The sequence below is a fragment of the Polypterus senegalus genome, chromosome 6, assembly GCF_016835505.1.
Source record: "Polypterus senegalus isolate Bchr_013 chromosome 6, ASM1683550v1, whole genome shotgun sequence".
Taxonomy (NCBI): domain Eukaryota; kingdom Metazoa; phylum Chordata; class Cladistia; order Polypteriformes; family Polypteridae; genus Polypterus; species Polypterus senegalus.
Genome location: NC_053159.1, coordinates 31358718 through 31365000, shown reverse-complemented (window position 1 = coordinate 31365000; position 6283 = coordinate 31358718). Strand labels below are relative to the sequence as shown.

The 6283-nt window shown below is 36.9% G+C and overlaps 1 protein-coding gene across 2 annotated transcripts in view; it reads right to left on the bottom strand.

Moving 5' to 3' along the window:
* c1qtnf12 (C1q and TNF related 12) overlaps nucleotides 1–6283 on the bottom strand; it is a 115272-nt gene that overhangs the window by 20560 nt on the left and 88429 nt on the right. The window lies entirely within an intron of this gene.

Below are 6283 nucleotides of genomic sequence, written 5' to 3'. Positions count from 1 at the left end.
AAGGAAAGGGGACAATGTGAGTGGTGATCAATTTATGCCGGACTTTCCCAAACTTTATCATCCTCCCTAAGGATGTTGTTGCTGCAGAGGCAGTTAAAGGGTTGAATAGGGAGACTGCAAATTGAATTAAGAGGGATTTGCTAGGTTTAAAATGGTGAGCTTAATTTTAGCCTTCAGGAAAAATCACTTATTCCACTATCAAGTTATAGGACAGGAACATATCAGTAGACACACTGGTATCTGGTTTTTGAAAACCAATGCACATTGGTCAAATTCCTAAAGATCAGAGGCTAGTAAATATATCCTATTATATGAAAAGGGTGATCAGGTTGATCCAAGTAACTTTAGGCCAGTAAGCACAATAAGCATCGGAGGTAAATTAATGGCAGAAATTATTAAGATTATGATTAAGATTGAACATCACATGGCAATAAAAGGTGTATTAGCAAATAATCAGTATAGGCTCACACAAGGGAGATCACTAATATGCCGGAATTATATGAGGAAACAACAAGAACCAGAATGGTTCATGTGAGTTTGATATTCAGAAGGCTTTTGATAAGGTACTACATGAGAGGCTGACATCAAACTAAAAGATGTAGGAATTCAGGGTGCAGTCTGTACATTGGTGCAAAATTGACTCAAACATTAACAACAAATTGTTATGGTGAGAGGAAACATTTTAGAATTAGGAGATGTTAAGTCCCTCTGGAATCAGTGTTGGGGCCACTGTTTTTTAATATACACAAAATTAAGGGGAACACTGAGCAACACATGGCAAGAACAAGAGTTTTACTTAACAGTCAGCATGGGTTCAGAAGAGGCAGGTCATGTTTTACCAACATGCTGGACTTCCATGAGAAAGCAACAAAAGGATATAATCAAAGTGGAGCTTATATTATTTAACTTAAACTTCAGAAAACACATGAGAGGTTGGGCATCAAACTAAAAGAAGTGGGAGTTCAGGGTGATGTTTGCAGATGGGTGTATAATTGGCTCAGACACAGGAAGCAGAGGGTGATGGTGCGAGGAACCTCATTAGAATTGGCCGATGTTAAGAGTGGTGCTCCACAGGGGTCAGTGCTAGGGCCTCTGCTGTTTTTAATATATATATAAATGATTTAGATAGGAATGTAAATAATAAGCTGGTTAAGTCTGCAGATGATACCAAGCTAGGTGGACTGGCAAATAATCTCGAATCAGTTGAATTATTAAAGAGGGACTTGGACAGCAATACAGGCTTGGGCAGGTTTATGGCAAATGAAATTTAAAGTAAGTAAAGTAAATGTAACATCAGGAGATTTTTCTTTACACAGAGAATCATAGACACATGGAATAAGTTGCCAAGTTCTATGGTAGACAGTAGGACTTTACGGACTTTCAAAAAACTTGATGATATTTTAGAAGAATTAAGTAGATAGAACTTATGAGCTTTGTTATGCTGAATGGCCTGTTCTTGTCTTGATTGTTCTAATGTTCTAAAAGAAAATAATTTTAATAAGAAAATAAACAACAAGATGATCAAGTTTGCAGATTATACTAAACTAGGTGGAAGAGAAGATTTTGCAAGAATCAGGTGAATCGCTACAGATGGGCGGTGACATCATACAGAATTGGGCAGATTTGTGGCAGATTAAATTTTAAGGAAGTAAATGTAGTACTAGGGTGTTGTACCGTGTTAGCCATTATGAATGTAGAGAAAAGCCAAGCAAAATGACACCTTTTATTGGCTAACTAAAAAGATTACAATATGCAAGCTTTCGAGGCAACTCAGGCCCCTTCTTCAGGCAATCCTGCCTGAAGAAGGGACCTGAGTTGCCTCAAAAGCTTACATATTGTAAACTTTTTTTTAATTGACCACCCTCAAGCCTTGACTCTCTAAGAAGAAAAGAAAAAACTCCCAAAAAATGTAGCAGGAAAACTTGGATGGAATCTTGGGAACTCCACACAAACAGTATCTAGACTGTTACCTGAATCCAGGTCCCTGGAGTTGCAAGGCAGTGCTAGGATCTTTCCGCTCTGATGGATTTTCATTGTCTGTAGCTATGAAGCAGACACTACAGACCATGGGTGATTTTCAATAGGTTTAACAGCCAATGAAAGAAGACTAATTTCTGGTGTCTGAAGGTTGTGGGTGGGGATTATTGTGGATTGGAGGGCATCCAGGACATTACTGTGTTAAACCTACCATAAATAATGATGACTGCTGATTTTCAAAACACACTTAATGAAATACAGGATCATTTCTCCAAGCTGCGTTAGAAGACAAAAACCAGCTTTGTACTGCATGGCACTTTATTACCTCATAAATGACCACATTCACTTATACTGGACAATCTGTACTGCCAGTTCATGTAAGGTGGAGTATCTGGGAGAACCTGCCATGTCCACACAGACTCTGATCAGACCAGGACTCTTTGAGGTAGCAGTTTGTTTTCAGAGAGCTGGCTATTTTTAAAGTTCTATAAAGTAAATCCTGGAGTCTCGACATTATGCTAAATTTCACCTTGAGACCAACAAATTTTTAACTATTTTAACTATTAATAGTTCAGAATTTGTGCTTGAATTACACATGCAGGGCAAGTAGGCCAACTACAATAACAGGAATTGCTTTCATAAAAAATGTGTAATTTAACCAAAATGAGACCAACAGTTCCTGTAATTTAAATTCTCACTATTTTTAATAGTCAATTTTACATTATCAAAACACAATTTTGTGTTAGAAGTATAGGAATAAAAATCAGATGTCTTTTCATACTTTGTTCTTTATGTTGTGCTGCCCATTTGGCTTCAGTGTCCTATTTGTACTCACACTTATATAATTTTCCGGTTACTCCAACTGTTGTAATGTTGTAACAAACATTTAAGCCTCCTTTCACCCAGCTAGAAGATCTCGACGTCGAGTAAAAACCACGATTTTGTGCATTCCTTTGACATGAGACACAATCAGATACTCATAAAACACCAAATGAAACATTCTGAAATGTTTCTATTCTTGTGCCAAATTTGGGCTATTTTAACGAAATCTGTTTTTAATTTTTTTTTTATTTCTGGGGATCATTATTTTATGACAAAATAAAATTTTAATACTGCATTAAAGCTCTGTTAATAGTCAAGCCTATTTTTGCTTCAACTGTCTGGAAATGACTACTGATGGAGTCACAACCAGTCTGTGGATACCATTAAATCATTTGCTCTAGTTTTCTTGTTATCCATCACCATCCCTTACCCTAACCCCAGCACCATCTCCACTAAACCTGATCAGCCTCTTACTACTCAGTGAATTTTTATGTATTATTTTGTACTGTAGTTGATAGGGGCATTGATGGTATGTAGGGACATTACTGTCACATGCACTGAGTCATATTATGTGTTATCATTTATTGTTGAACTAGCAAAATACCCGCGCTTCGCAGTGGCGAAGTGCTGCCTTAAAATTTTTATTAAGAAGAAAATTAAACCTTTTTAAACTGAGGGAAAATATACCAATAATTATTTGTTAAGGATCTCTTTGTATACCACATTGTCAGTTCGGCCCTCCGGTTGTAATATGACCAAGCTGTGCGCTGAGCCTACTCTTGAGCATGCAACGTACAGTTGGCCATGTGAACAGTAATCTTGTTTCAAATCTCACAGCTTGGATTGCTGCTGTCATAATCGGTTTGAGTTTCATGGTTTGTTTCAATTATTACAGTATTTGCAGGACTTGTGTTGACGTGACATTTGGCAACTGTCAAACGTTGTAAGCATACAACTGGTTTCATTGATAACTTCACATCCAGCTTTTGAGAGTTTAAACATTCATAAACATCAAAGTGTCCACTACTGAAATCTTCACCTGTCAGTCTAAGATGTTTAAGAGGCATTGGCGGTTGTCGAAAGGTGTAAAATATTTGGCCATTTCGGTACACTTGAAAGCGACAACCGAACAATTCAGCGACAGCCATCAACTCACTTGCAGAACCATAGGTGAAGGGCTTAAGCATTTCACTCTTCTAGTGCTCCTGTGTAGTATAATTATCTCCTGTACCGTCATCAGTCCACACCTTGAACCTGTCCCAGTCATTCAATACATAAGACACAATGTTCCTCCAGATATTAAGAGTGAGCCCGATATGGCCGTGCAATATGTAACAAACAGAATGGAAAAGGCAGATGCCATCTCCGGGCATGGAAACCACTCGGTAAGTGACAGTTCTTTGATCGATAGTGATCATCTCGATAGACATGTTAATGGGGGTACGGTTGGAATGATAAAGGAAATGGGTACCTGACCAATGTAAAGTAAGTCTAAAATACCTACACAATAACTATAATCGCAATAAACAAACAATAAAACAGCGGAGAAGTCGTGGATTAAATAAAAAGGCTGCAGTCAATCAGCAGGGAAATGTGAATCCCGTGGCGAACCAAGGAAGGGAATGTAGATACCAGAGTGACGGACAGCCTTATATAGGCAGGCAGCCAACAACGTGGGAGGTGTTGGGATGGGGGACCCAACGCCGCCTCACATGGTGACCGAGCTGCAGGCTATGGACGTATATATGTATGTAAGTAGGATTCAGTTAGCGTTGGAAACCCGCATACAAAATTTCTTAAAGATGGGCCCATAAGTAACAAAGACCGTTGGAAAGTTCAATATGGCGGCTGACAGTGCCGTCATACCACCGAAATAAGTACGTACATCGGTTTCGGTTAGCGCAGGGAAGCCGCCTACCAAATTTCGTGAAGATGGGGTCAGCCTTCTACCTACATGGGAAGTTGGAGAATTAGTGACGTTGGAAAGTTCAATACGGCGGCCAACAGTGGCATCATACCACCGAAATAAGTACGTACATCAATTTCGGTTAGCGCAGGGAAGCCACCTACCTAATTTCGTGAAGATGGGGCCATAAATAAGAAAGTTCAACATGGCGGACGTTGTCGACCGTTATGACTGTTACGTGTAGAATTTCGAAATGAAACCTGCTTAACTTTTGTAAGTAAGCTGTAAGGAATGAGCCTGCCAAATTTCAGCCTTCTACCTACACGGGAAGTTGGAGAATTAGTGATGAGTGAGTGAGTGAGTGAGTGAGTGAGTGAGTGAGTGAGTGAGTGAGTGAGTGAGTGAGTGAGTGAGTGAGTGAGTGAGTGAGGGCTTTGCCTTTTATTAGTATAGACTAGTAGAATACCCGCGCTTCGCAGCGGAGAAGTAGTATGTTAAAGAAGTTATGAAAAAGAAAAGCAAACATTTTAAAAATAACGTAAGATGATTGTTAATGTAATTGTTTTGTCATTGATATGAGTGTTGTTGTCATATCTATCTATTTATATTATATATATATATAGCAAAATACCTGCGATTGGCAGCAGAGAAGTAAAAAGAAAAGGAAACATTTTAATAATAACGTAACATGATTGACAATGTAATTGTTTTGTCATTGTCATGAGTGTTGCTGGTATATATATATATATATATATATATATATATATATATATATATATATATATATATATATATATATATATATATACACACATACATATATATACATATACATATATACACATACTGTATATATACACACACACATATATACATACTGTATATACAACATATACATATCTACATATATACTGTATATACACATATATATACAAATCTACATATATATATCTACATATATATATATTAGGTGGGACTCGATTAAAAAATTAATCCAATTAATTAGAGGCTGTGTAAGAATTAATCTTGATTAATCGTATGTAATCGCACACGTAAATTTGCCCCAAATCGCAAATGTTTTTTTTTAATTTAAAACGGTTTTAGTGGGCGACAGAATCAAATAATAGACATGGACATGAATATTGTAAACTGAAGCTGTTTTAATTTCTGAAAAAAAGCTTTAAACTGCATTTGAATTCAAAACAGAAACAAAAATATCATCCCTGGTTAAAATTGGGCAGACTTAAAAATAAAGTGGTAGTTTAAGTACATTTTCAGAATAGTATTGTCTTTAAATAATAATAACCAAAATTTCAACATAAAGTGCAGTTTTCTTCTTAAAAAAATAAGTCAGAAACATAAAAGGTAATTTGACCAGCTTACTCTTTAAACTCTGAGTAACATTAGCCAAAATTATTTTGTACATTAGGCTAAAACAGTGTGATCATTGAACATTTTGTAATTAGATGTATTTAGAATTACTAACGGTCACGGAAGTCCAATGATCCCCAGTAAGAGCCACAAAGTCCGCTTTCTGTAATGCATCTAATTTTGCTTGCTTTTCAGTGTGCACAAAAC